Here is a 16,623-nt window from a genome sequence, read left to right as displayed (position 1 = left end):
AATTATAAATACTTTCATATTGATCAAAGGAAGACAAGAAAGTTTGTGTAATTATTCATCTGTCGCTGACTGCCATTCAGCTGTTAGCTTCTAAGACACTTTGAATGTCTTGGTGTCAGACAGAGAATTGGTCTAAGTTCTAGTACGTAAGGAATAATAGTAATTACTAGCATTTTGGGTTCTGTGCATTGTCAAATGTTAGTTTGGAAAAGAAGCAGCTACATAGAGAGAAGATGATTCTGTGGTTAAGAGCACACTTACAGAAGTTAGGGCTATTATTCCCAGTACTCACAAGGCAGTTCACTCCTGTCTATAACTCTCCTCCCCCTCCCCACCCCCTTTCCCTCCCCCTCCCCTTTCCTCCTCCCTTCCCTCCCCCTCCCCTTTCCTCCTCCCTTCCCTCCCCCTCCCCTTTCCTCCTCCCTTCCCTCCCCCTCCCCTTTTCTCCTCCCTTCCCTCCCCCTCCCCTTTCCTCCTCCCTTCCCTCCCCCTCCCCTTTCCTCCTCCCTTCCCTCCCCCTCCCCTTTCCTCCTCCCTTCCCTCCCCCTCCCCTTTCCTCCTCCCTTCCCTCCCCCTCCCCTTTTCTCCTCCCTTCCCCCCTCCCCTTTTCTCCTCCCTTCCCTCCCCCTCCCCTTTCCTCCTCCCTTCCCTCCCACTCCCCTTTTCTCCTCCCTTCCCCCCTCCCCTTTTCTCCTCCCTTCCCTCCCCCTCCCCTTTCCTCCTCCCTTCCCCCCTCCCCTTTCCTCCTCCCTTCCCTCCCCCTCCCCTTTCCTCCTCCCTTCCCTCTCCCTCCCCTTTTCTCCTCCCTTCCCTCCCCCTCCCTTGCCCTCCCTTTGTCTCCATCTCCATCTCCCCCTTCCATTCCTTCTCCTTCTCCCTCTCCAACTCATCTGTTCCCAGATTGTTCTCTTCTTTAAAAACCTTGATAGAGCAAAACACAGAACACTGGCATTAGCCCTCTCCTGTAGAACTCTCCTGAAATTTCTCTACCAGTCTCACCAGCTAAACTTGTTTCATACACAAAGTTCTGCACCACACCCTGCCTTGGGATTCTGCATCAGTGATGCTGAGTTGGGGTGGAATGTGGGAAACCAATTTTCTAACAAGCACTTTTAGGAGATTACGTGATGCAAGTTATCCTGAGGCCAAACCTGGGTATCATGCATGTGTGAAAATACTATACTTTTGAAAACTATCTCTCAATTGTTAATAATGAAGGCTAATGAATAAGCTTAAATGAAAATCTACCTTGCAAATTAGTACTGTTTCGCAGTATTATGGTAGCAGCCCTCATATGGCTGTGTCTTTGCCAGGTGTAATTTGGATTACCAAGAAAAGAGCATAAATTAAAAAGTCAATACAAAGCACATTCCTCTGAGATTAGATCCACTTACATGAGGAGGTGTTACTGTTTGGAGTATCAAAAGTAATAGCTGAGTTGGGACCAGCCCTTCTCCTTAAATAGCTCCTCCCCAGTATATTTGTACACTGAATTTCTGTTCTCAGATCTCTTTGGATTAAAAACATTATTCTTTCTCACAGAGGCTTTTGAGGTGCTTGTGGGAACTTTAAAAAAAACTCTATTGTGTTTATAAGTAAAAAACAGTAAAATTATTATATACAGCTACACATTACTTATGTAGTTTTATTACTTTAAAGAGAGTAGTATTTTTACCATAGGAAAATAATAATAGCTTTTTAATTTAGATACATTCTCACTGTTTCTTACATATACTATATAGAAAGATAAAATATGCACACAGATATGCATTATTAACCATTTTGGCTTAACTTTTAATTATAGCAAGTAATTAGCACATTGTTCACAGCTTTATCTAAGAAAATACTGTAATTACATTCCCAGTGCACTGCAAGAAATAAAATAAATGTCTTATTTCCACAAATGCTCATGTTTAGCCTTGCTGTAGATTTGTTTACTTAAAATATTTTGCAGTAACTATTACAAAGCATATGTTACATAAATTATAGTGATTTTACCCTTGCTATTGGTTTATTTAAAATAATATATGAATTAATATAAAACACATATAAATATACGATTCATATAGTAACAATTTGTTGCATCTTACCATTAAAACATTTAGATTAACAAGGCCAAAAAAATTGTTCTTCCCAATCAATCAAAACAATTGTCTGGATAAAACCCGAAAGCGTCATAGGCATGAGGTGTAAGATAAATCTACTTGAACATTATACACTTTGCGAATCTTATTTTGAGCCATTTTTGTTTGGAGATTAAGTTGTGTCCTCCGTCTTGAGCTGTACAACAGGAAGGAATCCTCTGGCACATGGTTGAGTTGTGTTTGCCCAAACTGTGACTCAGCTTGACAAAGGGAACTATTCTGAAGGCACATTGTGAAGTATCAGCCATCACCCTCCAGTCACACAGAAGGGTTACAGTGAGGAAAACAATGTCCTTTTTGATTGCCTTTCCTTGCAGTTCAGGTCACAGGTCAATCTGCCTAATTTGGGAACACTGACTAAATTAGAAATGGCTTATAAGTGCATAATTGAGGGTCTTATGTTTTGGGCTCTATTTTAACACTACAAATGTTGGGCAAAATCAGCAGAGCAAAAGTAAATGCGACTCTAAAAGCTACCTCAGGTTAGTTCCCTATTCTGCTCTGCCTTTCACTCCTGTGCTTTCTATCACTGTGCCTATGATGTTTCGATGAAAGTTCCTATTTTGACGACAAAGGTGTTATTGTCACCAAGAACCTGTTATTTATTACCTTAGCTGTATGTCTCCAATTTTAAGAATAGGAAAGGAAGCCTATGCAGCCACTGATCGAGTACTCAGCAATGAAAGTGGCTGGAAAGGTCAGCATATGGTGCGTGTGAAAGGAGTTTGAACATTAGTGAATACTGGAGAGTTTTCACACTCATCTCTGAAGTAAGCTTAAGGATGCATTGTGAAAACTAGGACACAGACATCTCTAACTTCCATTACAACATTGCCCTTACTCTGTTTCACGGAACGCAAGTCTGTGGTAACAAGAGTTAACTAGGGCTTTGATCATTATAGACAAATTCATACTACTAGCCTTTTCTTAACCACTCGGACATTCCAATGTTCTTGGTTATTTCATTGATATGATAAGCTAATTAACAGTTCCTCAAATAATTTTATTAGATTAATAGCTGAAGTCCTTACATAGATGTGATTATTTTAAGTATGTTAAGATGGGATGATCGTCTGGATTATTTGGGTGGACGCAGGTAATCACAGTGGCCGTTAGAAGAAGGAGTTGGTGTTAGCAAGAGACTGACAAAGACTGAGAGGTTGGGGTCACCCAAGAAATGACTGAGGAAGCAGACAGCCAGTAATGGGGCAACATGCTTCCTCCCAGGATCCCAGAGCAGCTAATAGCACAGCTTTGCTCAGCCAGACTAATTTTAGGCCCCAGACACTCTGCTTCCACTTCTGTCTTCTACTTCGCACTTCTGTCTGACGTGGCCTCATCTCTTCTTGTTGTCTTATTTTCCAAAGGTCTTCACAGCCTGCTCCAGCTCTGCCACCAGCTATTATCCACAGAGCCACCAGAGAGACCCGTCACATACACACCAAACCATATGCCATCTTCTGCTCAACATACTCTGCCGTCTCCCCATCTCTCAGAGAGTACAGCTCCAACAATGGGAAGTCCCCTAGGCCTTACGTTCTTTCCCCTCAATGCTACCTTTTAAGCAATCTTCTTCCTTTCTGCCCTGCCCCAGGCCCCCAACCCCTACCCGGTCCTTTGCTGTTTGCTTCTCCACACACTTCTCTTGTCATAAACTCAGGATCTTAGCCTTTGAAGGTTCCTCTATGTGGAATTTAATTTCCTTGGTACTCACCCAGTTCTTGTCCCTTTTCTTGAAACCGTTGCTTATGCATCAGCTCTCGGATACCTGCTCTTTATGTTCCATGTAAAAACCCCAGCTACTCCAACATTTCCTTGCCTTGAATCCTTCTAACCCAGTTTTTTCATTTTCTCCAAAGACTTCACTTATTTGTATACTACATGCTTTATTCATTCATTCATTATACTGCCGTCGTTTCTTCAAGGAAAGCATTAATCAATGGAGATAGAAGAGAATACTGGGTGAGAAGTAAATTGGAATAAGTCTTGCTTTCTCTACATGCCATCACTATCCTTACAGTCCCTGCATTCTGCCCCGATTCCTGGGTACCACCTCACTGATAACTTGAGATTAATTTAATAGATGTAGTGCTTGAATTAGGGCACTGCAAATGAAACAGCATCAATGCCTACAATAAAGGGGGGAGAAGTTATGCTCTCTCTTCAGGTTTAGATCACCTCGTATTCCACAAGAGGTCCATAAAGACATACTTGCCTACAGTGACTTCAGAGAAAAGACACTCTTCTAAAACGCGATTTTCCTCGAGACTAATAGTTTAATCTTTTATTTGTTTTATTTCTCACATAATTGATTCCTTTGGGAATTTCACATCATACATCTAGATCACACTTCCCAGTCCTTCAGTGTCTGCCTCTACCTTTGTGACCTCCCCTCACAACAGCAACAACTCCCAAGAAAACAGCAAATGAACAAAGAAGAAACAAGTCATAGAAGTCATGGATTCTGGCGAGCAACACTTCAGGATCATTAGCACAGTTTTTAAGAGTTTCTGTTTAGGCTGTAACTACTTTTGGGAGGTGGAAGGGTGGTAGGGGTTTTCATAGAAGACTTTCATGTCCCTCTTTCTCAATTGTGTATCTGTAGCCAACAATATCACTGCAAGAGTAGCTTTCTTTCCAGTCAGCAAGAGCACAGATAAATGTCTTGCAAATGGTTTCCTCCAATACCACAGGCTCCTGCTGCAGTGGAACCTTGGACCCAGACTTGACCCTCAGTATAACATGGATCTGGACATCACCCTGGACTCAGGGTGCCAAGAAGGCCCTCCCATGCATATGGCCTCCAGTGGCGGAATGGGCCAAAATCACCAACATGGTCTCCAAGTGACTGCACAGACCACTCATACCAACATGGCTCCTGGCCTGCAGCAAAGCCCTTAGTCAACGAAGCTTCAGGTGGCAGTACCAACCATGGATATCCACATGGCCTTGGGTAGTAACACAGGCCACAGACGTCAATCTGCTACCCCTAAACCCCACAGTATCAGAACCCCTGACCCACTCATAGACCTCAGTGTTAGCCTTAGGTGTCTACACATGCTGTATATACATGCACACACACACACACACACACACACACACACACACACACACACACACACACACACATGTACACCAGACACCAGGCCACAAAGCCTGAGGACATCACCATGGTTGCAGTCAGTAGGACAGACTGAGTCCATTCACATAGATCTCAGGCTTCATCATGGCTTGGGACAACATAATGGACCGCGAAAACCTACATGGCCACTGGTAGCATCTTGGCCCATGGAGGTCCTTCAAGGACCATCCAGAAAGTGAACCATTCCCCATATTGAGCCCCCGTCATTGGCCAGAGCCACACTCAGGGGGCTGAGTCTGAGTCAGTGTTAACCACTCCAATGACTCCACTGGGCAATGACACATTATAGGAATAATTCCTTGTGTACCGTGTAGAAGCATCGCCTGCCATCACAATAAGTCTATAGAAAATGATAGATTAGAAGGTGAGACATTCGGCAGAGAGATAGGAACTCTGGGAAATAGTCAGACCCGGGAAAAGATTCCTTATCATGACCTGGACGTCCCAGGAAGGAACTGACTTCCTGATGAGGAACAGATAACTAGCCATGTGGCATACGGGATAATATAAACAGGCTAATATAAGTTATCAGACAGTCAGGGAACAAGTCAAAGCTATGGCCTATTGTTTTGAATAAATAATAAGCCTCCCAGTCTTTATTCGCGAACTGTGGGGCAGATGGAAAAGCATGAGGGTTACAAACGGTAGCCAATGTTTGGGCTCAAAGAATCCAGGATTAGAGCGGGAGAACTCCTGGGTGGAAGGCAGCTTTCTAGTCAAAGCCTGGAGAAGAAGCAGGGAAACCACACAGAGGCAGTGCAGAAGGTGACTCTGTTTTAAAAAGCCCCTGCTGAGTAGAAAAGCCATCTCTTCTACTGGAGCTTCAAGGCATAGAAGCTGAGGCTTGTCGCAAGTATGACATGGTCAAGTAAAAGGTCAGAGAGCATGCTAGAGAGAGCTAGGTGGCCCGTGGGAAAACTGCAGCCAAACTTAGGTCCATGCAGAAGAAACCTGCAACTGCCCAGATTGGAGAAAGGGACCTGCCGGAGGGGCGCAGAGCCAGGAGCCCGCTGCCTGCGCAATGTGCAAGCTGAGCAGCAGAGAGACGCGGCAGACACAAGCTGTAAACACGCACGATGGTGGGAAAAGCTGAAAAGTCAACAGTCTTAGTAAGATACTTGGGAAGACCTTAAGGTAAGAGATTTAAAAAGAAAAATACTTTCTGTGTTGAAAATGGAAAACACTATACAAGAGGGCTCTTGAACCCTATATAAATTTGTTCAGATGAACAACATGTAAATAATTATATGTTCAACAATAATTACAATTTTATATACCCTTTAATGAAAATAAAGCAAAGGAGGAGAAGACTAAATAAGTAAATGCCAGATTAGAGGCCATAAAACAGAGATTAGAGGATTCTTTAAATCAGAATAAAGAAACTCAAGAAGAATACAGTCAGGAACCTACAACAAAACTACAGAACAAGAAGTTCCAGAAGAGAAAAATCCACAAAGGTTTGAAGATTTGGAATGGCAACCCAGAGAGATGCAGTGTACTGAATTAAGAATACTAAGAATCAAGTCTATTCAATAATTCTATCCTGGAACAATGTCATAGATAGATTGTTTCATTTTGTAGAGTTTGAGGAATTAAGATACAACACATCTTGATTCATCAGACTATTGATACATATTCAGAATTCTAATGGGCTTTCCCCTTGAATTCTGAAAAGGATAAATCTGAGATTGTACATGTGTTAGAGAGGATGGCTATCCTAGCAGTGGCTTTACAGATTGAAGCTAATGATGTTCCAACACATGTATCCAGTATAAGAATATACCAATTGTTAGATATTACAGCATAAAACATGTTACAAATATATCTTACAATCTTATTGGGCAAACAACTGTAAAAAGATCTAACTATATTTCTGAAGAAAGTGCTCATGGAACAGAAGGGGGATATAAGATCTCCTAGAGGTAGATTAAATAATGCTGTTTGACTTTAAATTTTTAAAGTGTCAACAAGACAGATAACACAGCTGCTGGAGAGCACTGGATTTAAGAAATGACTGCTGACTTAGATCAACCTATACATCTTAATTTCAGAACGGAAATCAGGAAATGTGTTATGTTGGAGAAGAGGTTTTGTGTGTGTTTCAACTGGAGAATAAAAGCTATACATCCCATCAAATCTGACTGGGAGAGACCTCCTGAAGAGCTAGGCTACAGACCTTGGAAAAAGCCAAGAAGAAGAAAACAGGTGAAGTATATGCTGGTCCCTCTAGATGAGAACAGGTCTGAGACTGGCTGAGACATAAAAATGCCTCCAGCCAGGACTTCAACTAGGCATAGCCAATAAATTGTGTTAGCGCCAGAGACCACAAGACGTATTGTGCCATCCTTTCAAATGGCATGGATGAAAATTTATACTAGAGTTTGGTGAGACAGTCCAAACACTTACAATGAGAAATGCCTCTTTCCTGCTTGAACATAATTATCTTTAGCTGAATTTCGCGCTCTGCATTCCATACATGTGTTAATGTAGACACCTATGTTTATTACCTTTGAAAGTTTATATGTTCCAAACCAAAAGGACCAGACACCAATGAAGTAGCCCAGGTGCCCCAGCCTTACAGACAGCCTCAAATGGTGGTTCCTCAAAAATCGGCATCCACAACAACTTTAAAATGGTTAGCTCAGGGGGTTGGGGATTTAGCTCAGTGGTAGAGTGCTTGCCTAGTGCTAGTGCTTGCGCAAGGCCCTGAGTTCGGTCCCTAGCTCTGAAAAAAAGAACCAAAAAAAAAAATGGTTAGCTCAGTTAGTTCAGCCTTGCAAACTGGTCCAGCCAGGACTTCAGTTAAGCCCTTCATTTTCCCATCACACAGAGACTGATACACCCAGCTTTCCTAGAACTTGGCCGTAAACTGATTTTCTATGGACCCTCAAAAGAGATGTCATTGAAGACAGCAGGAAGTCATTTTAGAAAATGACACCCCATTCCCAAGAGGTCAGGTAGATGGCTTTTGGTTGCTTGTTGCATGAGGGATGACATTTTACAGGGGCTTTTTACAAGTTGTTAATGGTCTTGTCAGGGAGGGAAAAAGTATAAAAGATTAAATACAGAGATTTTTCTTTTTTCCCCTTGTCCTCTATTATTTTCTCTCCCATCTAATGGTAGGGGAAGGAAGAAGAGGGGGGGAAAGGAAGAAAAGAAAAAAGTGGGGACATAGAAGTGTTAAGTTTAAAGGGTAGATTGTTGAACCTACTTTGAGGCTAAAGAATGTTAACAAGCCAAATATTTTCACACTGGTATGGAATTCTGTATATTTGATACAAATTTAATGTCATTTTTAATAACATATTGTGTATATGTTTCAACTCTTGTTTAAGGTAGCGTGCCTGTGTAATGTGAAGTTCTAGGCCTTGAAAGCCCCTATTGCAAACTTTCTAGGTTAATTTCGAAACTCAAGTTAATAGACAATCAATCAGATTTACGGTCCTGTTAGGTACTGGTTTTCTTAATTAGAGAAATATTTTTTTCTAGGTTCAACAGAGAGTAAATACCTAGAAACAGGCTCAGATTATTATAGATAGACAGACGGTCTTCAAACACTACAGAGATATTCAGAATATGCTATTTAAAGATGTTTTATTAACATGAGGCCTTACAATACAGTGAGACACATCTGCTCTTGGCATCAGCCCTATTCTACTTCAGAGATGATGAACATGTCCATGTGGAGTTTGCTTCAAATGTGGCAAGCTAATCACTGGGCACTTACTTCAACTGCCGAGGGTATGCTGTCCAAACTGGTCAAATGGTATAGAAGGAAGTCAACTGCTTGTCCTTCATAATCCCTGCTTTGTAAAAAGTCTGTCAGACATACTGAGCCAGAAGGCTGAAGATGATGTTCCAATGACAGAGAAATCTCAGGTGACTGTCCAGGCAGTCAGCAACCTCTATAATTTCCATAATTTTGAAAGTTGCTTGCTCTATACTCCTTATTTACTTGGGTAACATTTATCCATCTCGGGTCTCTGATGAAGTGGAAGACCAGATGGTCATAGTCTCGCAATTACGCTTCAGTTATTTAGGATTTAAGAAAATGTTTTGGGGTTGGGGATTTAGCTCAGTGGTAGAGCGCTTGCCTAGGAAGCGCAAGGCCCTGGGTTCGGTCCCCAGCTCCGGAAAAAAAATGTTTTGAAGGGCCATGAAGATGTTGCGTGGTTGGTAATGCAAGTGATGATAGAAAATGATTTAGTCACAGAACTTTGAACTCGCCAAGATAGGATAGACAATAGACTACTTTCTCCAAAGTTGCCAAATGCATATGGACTGGACATTGTGGATGTAATTCTTACCGGCTGGTTTTCATAATTGTTCTTACTTTACATAGTTCATTGATGTTAGAGAAGGAGCCTTTTATTGGACTGAAAGGGGTAGGGGTAGTGACAATCTCTTACGTACTATGTGGCAGCATCACCTGTCAATAAAAGGGCGATGATCTATACAAAACAGTAAAGTAGAAGGTAGAACATCTCACAGGGAAATAGACAAAAGAAAAGACTTCCGTCCAGACTCAGAGGAAGTTGGATGTATGAAACTGAGCAGTGCTAACTAGCCATCTGGCAGACATAGAACAGTATAAGCAGGTTAATATAAGTTATGACCTAGTTGGGTAACAGACCAAAGCTTCTGACCTAGGACATTCTTTAAACAATAATAAGCCTCCAAGTTGTTATTTGGGAAACTGAGGAGCGAGTGGAAAAGCACGTGGTTACAGCACGTTCCACGTAGACCTCAACCCTCCCTCACACCTGTCAGCAGTCTTGTCTCTGGTTACGCCTGTCCTCACAGTGCCCACACTGTTCTGTTCTGCTGTCCCACCTCTCCATCACACACTCGCTCATTGTAGTGGCGCAGCCACCCACAGAGATGAGTCTGGTGACTACTCTTCTAACTGCCTTGATGACTGTTATTTCTTAAAAATATATGGATGTAAAATTCTGTCCAAAGTAGACTCTTCAGTGTGTGTGCCATGAATTGCTGACGTGGTTTTTGGGTGATTTCTCTAAGGTGTGTACTCCATCCGCACATTCCTCTGCCATTTTGTTGGGTATCATCCCAATATCTGCTTTTTTCATTCTCTTCTTTACTTTGGACACAGGATCGTATTCAGCCAGGCTGTCCAGTTTACAATGTAATAAGGGAGGAGTTGCTGCTTCGCTGCCACGCCTATTGCTACAATGATGCGCCCTTGCCACGACCTGTGCTCAAAATCTGCTTATGGAAATTTAGGAAGCGTAGGAATCAACCATTTCTAAGAAAAGGTCCTGGTGATTATTATTAGAATCAAGAGCTTTATCTACAGAGTATCCATTGCTTATTAATATGTTGTTTGCAACAGGATGCAAATAATATAAATGTCATATAAAGCTTATCTGCTTAATTAATTTTTCTTTCTCTGCTTATCGAGTGAGAGTTGGCTTTTATGTGTATATCTTCTAAGGGTCTTGATCTACTCAGGAAATCTGACATGAAGGCAGTTAAAGGGCACATTCCTAGAAAGACCCTTTGGGAAAACTCTTATCAGCATGGGAATAACTGCCTACTTTTACTTCTTTATTTTTTTCTTTATGTACACTAGAAAACAGTCATTGCATACAACGATGAGCCCAATGGTTAAGGAAAAGAAACCTTGCTTTTAATGCTGCTCTAAGTGTTTTTGATGACTAAGGGGCTTTGCCCAACCCTTTTTCAAAATCTTAAGAACTACATTGAATTCTGCCTTCCTTCAGTGATTAACATTAGCTACATCAAACTCATAAATTATAAACATCACAGTTCCGTGGTATTCTATTTGGAATAGCATTGAAGAGAGGATGATTGACACCTTAGCCAGGAGACTGAGCATAGTGGCACAGCAAGCTGTCAAATGATGCTATAAGAGGCAAAAGTCTCATTCCAGTCAGTGGAAATCTCTCGGCTCCCTTCTGTGGTCCGCATGTGCGTAAGTATTAGAAGACACATTAATGTGGTAAGATTCTGGACATTCTATGGAACCAGAGAGCATGTGTAGTTTCAGAACCAAGTGGATGGATTAGCAAAGACTGGGAAATCCATCATTCAATGTTCTAGTTTACTGTTTGACTTTTTTCTTCTGTAATTAATACATTGATGACATTGTGAGAACACTATATATGTACATATGTATACATAGGTACCTACGTATGTATGCACACACACACATATGTACTTTTACATCAGCTTACCAAAGACCATTATGAATGTATGTATGCATATATGTATATGTGTACACACACGTATATGCACAAATTCTCTCTCTCTCTTGCTCTCTCTCTCTCTCTCTCTCTCTCTCTCTCTCTCTCTGTGTGTGTGTATGTGTGTGATATTAAGGATTAAACCTGAGACTTTGCATATAAGCATCCTGACATTGCATGACAACTTCAGCTAAGTTAATAACAGTTTGCAAATTGACTAGAAATCAAAATTAAGGAAATACTATACTCACCCCAGTTAGACAATCAAGGACAGAACAAAGTAGTGATTCCAAAAAGCCCTATCTTGGTGATCTGGTGACATTACTGGAGGTCATTAAAGGCATAAAAGACAGGCCTGACCACAGGAAAGCAGCTTCAAAGCCCACCCTGGCTTAAGTAGCAACTCACACAGCTGTCAGACCGGTGCTCTGGCCATTTTTTCAGGCAGTTCAACAGAAACATCCTCAGGCACCTTGGTCAGTCAGAGTCTCGTGTTCCCTGCAGGTATTTACTGCTTTTCTGACTGTGGAGAGAGGCCTCGGGAGTCCAGAGAGTTTCAGCTTCCCTGAACTTGTGACTTTTGTTTACATGCAGAGACTTTCAAGGACAGAATATTCCAATTTAGAAGAAGTGCCTGCACGATGGTGGTTTCGGTCTTAGAAGAGAATTTCCCCTTTCATTTTATGTAACAACCTCTTTTTTTCTTTTTTTTCTTTTCTTTTCTTTTTTTTTTTGACAAACTCTAATCAAACATTTGGAGAATGCAAATCTTTCATGACATTCATTATATTGGGTTTTATTCCCTCATCTTCTCAACGACCTAAAACCTGACCCCCTCTCCCCAAAAAAGTAAGTGTAAGGGAAGGGGTCTATTTAGCCCACACCAGGATTAAGAAAGGAATTGAAGCAGGAATGGTTTGCTAAGGAGCACTGATCTGCCATGTGGCAGAGAAATGGGACTGGGATTAGTCAATAGCTTTTTTTCCCCATTCACAGTGGGTCTTCCCTGTGTACCTAAATGCTAGCACAGGCTCACCCAAAGGTGTGAAAAACCAATGGCCTAGATTTATCTTTTCAAAAAGATGTACTTATTTTTATTTTACGCATATGCGTGTTTAGCTCTGGACCGCTTGTGTACAGTGTCCACGGAGGCCTGAAGAGGGTGTTGGATCCTCTGAATCCCTGGAGTGACGGACAGATTGTTAGCAGCCATGTGGGTGCTGAAAACTGAACCTAGGTTCTCTGGAAGAGCAGCCAGTGTTCATAACTGCCAGCTCTCCACACCTCTAGGTTTATCTAGCTTTATCCTATTGCATTTAAGTTAACGCTCAAATGTCCCCATCACAAGTACAACAACGCTTGTCATTTTGACACCTAATCATTTTCTTTGACCAGAAAATCTATCTCCTGGCCTCCCTGGAATTATTGCCTTCCCATCATGCCAAATGCACTAATTTCAAAAGTATCCATAGATTTAACAATTTCAACACTCTTTAAGAGCACAAAGTCTTTTCCAAGACTTAAGCGCTTTCTTAGTTCTGAATGTCCAGAACATAGTAAACAAGTAAGTTGCCTCTTTCCAATTTCCATGGCCACAGAGATTACGCTCCTATCCCAGTAGGGAAGCAGGGGGATATAGCAAACTTCAGATCAAAGCAAAACTGAAATCCAGTAGAGCAGATACCAAATCCTGCAGTTCTGTATCTGGGATCTGGAAGTTGTCATGGTATCACCTGTAGGCCGACAGCCTAAGGCAGCTGTTTCCTTCCAGGTTTTCTCCATGCCTGCTTCTTGGTCCCTCGTGGTTGTGGCATTTCCATCATTCTAGTGTCTTTGCTGCGATTTAGTTGCTGCATAGCTGACTTTCAGTTTCTCCCTTTGAGAACCCAGGCCTGTTACGCGCACGGCTTTCTGGAACCTTAAGGCAAGCCTCTGTGACCAAACTTCAGCAGTGCCCATGCCTGCAAAACCAGAACCATCCGTGTGTACACTGAAGACATTGGCAGGTTCTGCTATGAACGTGATATGGAGTTTGACTGCTTCCTACCGAAGCTGCAGCTGCAATGTCTTCTTTGATGGTTTCAGGGTATGGGGGGAAAATGTCCCTAGATGTTTGTTTCCCAGCAGAAGACCCTTCTGCATTGTGTTTCATGAAGCCTGTATCACTTCTGATGGGAATGATTTGCATTTTGGACTCCCCATGGGTATGGATCTTGCTCTCACGGCATCTTCTCCTATTGTCTTAGTATAAACTCTTAAGTTTCTTCTTTGTGGCACACATTTTTTTTCTTAAATATAATAGCCCCTGCCTTTGTACCCGCCCTCTCCTCAGCTTCAACCAGGTATGAGCTTTGTCTCATCAAATTGCACACTTGCATCTGCAAGCTTATTGAAGCACTTCCCTCAACAACTTGCCCCCTTTAATATGTTTCTGTCCCTCATTCTGTCCTTTGAGTGCCACTCAAAGCACCTCCCGCTCCTACCTCAGCTTTTCCTCTACAGTCATGAATGGCAACAACTTACTCATCTTCTGAAAAATCTGGTATTTTTTTCCGTGTCTTGGAACTCATTCATGTTTTTATTTTATTTTTTCACTGGAAATGCACAACCCATCCCTTAAGCATCTTTGCTCCTTATCACCCACTCCTGGAGACTCAGCCTATGGTCTCTATGCAAGAAGGTCTAGGAATGAATTATGTAACCATTGTTTCCAATACCCTAGCTGTTCTCGTGCCCACATACTAGTTCCACATCCTATATTGGCTTTCTATGGCCTCAGCTCACCACAGTTGACAGAAGTTGAAAAAGGCTCTACTGTGTAAGGAGATGTTTGAGAGAGAGGGAAAAATAAGAACTTCTGTTAGAGTAGACTGTCATACTCTATTTATAGTTCCGTTTTACTGCTGTACCTAATTCAGCATTAAACTTTATTACATGTATGCATTTGTAAAAACAGAGTACACACATAGACACACTCTTGCACATGCATGAACACACACACACACACACACACACACACACACACACAGCGTTCAATGCTGTCTACAGTTTCCAGCATCCATCGGGGTTTGTGCTGTGTGCCCTTCAAAAACAAAGAGGGTCCCTCTGCGAGTTGATCTTCAGACTCATGTTTTATCTGTTCGATAATGTTGCTGCCAGAGCTCAGGAGAGCCTCGCAGACAGGTTCGAATGAAGAGATGCACGATGGGGAGGGAAAGAAGAAGCATTTTTGAGGTGTTAAAGGAAGAGAAGTCACTGTCTGAGTCAGAGAGGGATGAAGCAATTAGGAGAGGATGACGGAAAATATACTTTAAAAAATGAAACAGAAAGAAGTCAAAAGAGTCATATTCTTGACATAGCTATTGACCCTTGTGTGCTTCTGTGGCTGCCCCTTGTGTGCCCCTGGGTATTTTCAGGTTTTACATTGTTGAAAGGAAAAAGAAATAGACATTCATTGAAGCTTATGTTTCAAATGAAAACATTTGAATTGTATTCTTTCCGTGGTTTACCCCTTATTATGGACAAGGATCTATGATTTTCAGTACTATGTTGGAATTGCTATACTAGAAGAAATATACAAATATCTTGCTTACTGCCAAGCTTTTAAGGAAAAGCTCCTCCTCTTCCACAGCTAAGTCCCACAGTCTTGACTATCTCAGCATCTGTAACTGCTGCCACGACGGAATGTAAGTTTGTCAATATTTCCTTAAAGATCCAAGAGATACATGGAAGGGTAATTAAGTTTGCCTTTAATTTTTAAAGTTTTCGAAAGGAGAATTTTAGATAGCATTTAATTGTCTTTTCTGTTTTAAAGACAACAGCTTAGTTCAGTGTGACATCATATAATTTTAATTAGCACCACAGCAATACTCATGATAAGCCCATCTCTTATCTAGTGTAGACCAGATGCTTCCTATAGACTGTATTTTATATAGCGAAACTTATCTAGCACATGACAGATGTGTTCCCAATCCTCCCAGTGATCTTGAGCAGCCACCCGCCAGCACACACTTTGTAAACGTGGAGGCCTACTTCCCAAGGGAATAAGCAACTTGCTCAAGGTTGATCAATGAGAGCCAAATTTTAATCGCCCCCCCCCACACTTCACCGTACTATTTTGTGAAGCCAACAATTTATAAAATTAACAAAGTTTCTAGAAGTCTCAGGAAACTTGAATAGTTGGTGCAGGAAAAATATACTCTTTATACCCTGAACATCAAAATTTGTGGGGGAAGTAAAAGCCATTTCTTTAGAGTCTATCCTGAGGGGTGCAGTGCCCGAAGGTACCCCTAGGTGGCACTAGCAGGCCAAATCGATAGCAGAGAAAAAACACAAGAGTGAAGATAAAACAAAGGAGAAAAGAGGAGGAATTTTTGTCAAAAATGACCAGAGACTCTCATTGGGCGAGCTTACTCTCATACTTAACCTATTTATAAAGACGTTTGTAAAAGCCACGTACGCAGTAGCCAAATACATTTCCCCTTTTTCTTAGAGAAGTTCTAAAAAAGAAAGCTTTGTTTTGTCAGTCCCAATGACAGAATTCCAATGTTCCATGCCTGTGCTTAAAAAGTGCTTTTGTTTGTTTGTTTTAATTTAGCACCAAATATAAGCCTGTCTAACTCTGAAAGGGGTCTGATTAAGATGTGAGTTTTCCTTTTTTAACGTAAATGTGTTTTCAAAACTCACAGCAGTCTTCTAGACAACAGAATGGCAGGTTTTGTTTCTCGGCTTCTGTATTCTTCCTAAAGTCATGAGGACAAAATGGAATAAAGTTGAAACAATTTTGAAACAATGTTGCAAATAAGTGGTGACAGGAGAGTAACGGAGCTTCTTCAGGTGGGAGCGGCTCCTCTATGGGACAGCGTAGCAAGCATACCTTCTGACTGAATGACTGCATTCAGAGTTCTCAAGGTGGCCTAAGGACACTGATGTATAGTTTATGAAAATTAAGCTTCCATGGTAGATAGACACATGACTGCCTACTTTTGTCTCCTTGCTGCAATCTCTGGAGGCCATCTGGGGTTCCTTTAAGTACAACTTATCAAGATTACAATGATTTTGAAACCTAAGGAGGCTAATGTTTCGCTCTGCTTGTTCATTTATTCTGGGT

The 16,623-nt window shown here is 41.6% G+C and overlaps 1 protein-coding gene across 4 annotated transcripts in view; it reads right to left on the bottom strand.

Moving 5' to 3' along the window:
• The window catches only part of Plxdc2 (plexin domain containing 2), a 425,039-nt gene extending 413,004 nt beyond the window's left edge, over positions 1-12,035 (bottom strand). For all 4 annotated transcript variants that reach the window (XM_039095938.2, XM_039095937.2, XM_063276640.1 and 1 more), the window contains exon 1: positions 11,765-12,035. The gene's annotated coding sequence lies outside the window, so the exon portion shown is untranslated. The remainder of the gene's footprint in view (positions 1-11,764) is intronic.
• Positions 12,036-16,623: the final 4,588 nt, after the last annotated feature.

Source organism: Rattus norvegicus, chromosome 17 (genome assembly GCF_036323735.1).
Source record: "Rattus norvegicus strain BN/NHsdMcwi chromosome 17, GRCr8, whole genome shotgun sequence".
NCBI lineage: Eukaryota > Metazoa > Chordata > Mammalia > Rodentia > Muridae > Rattus > Rattus norvegicus.
Note: the sequence above shows the minus strand (reverse complement) of the source record. Positions and strands in the feature narration are given on the sequence as shown.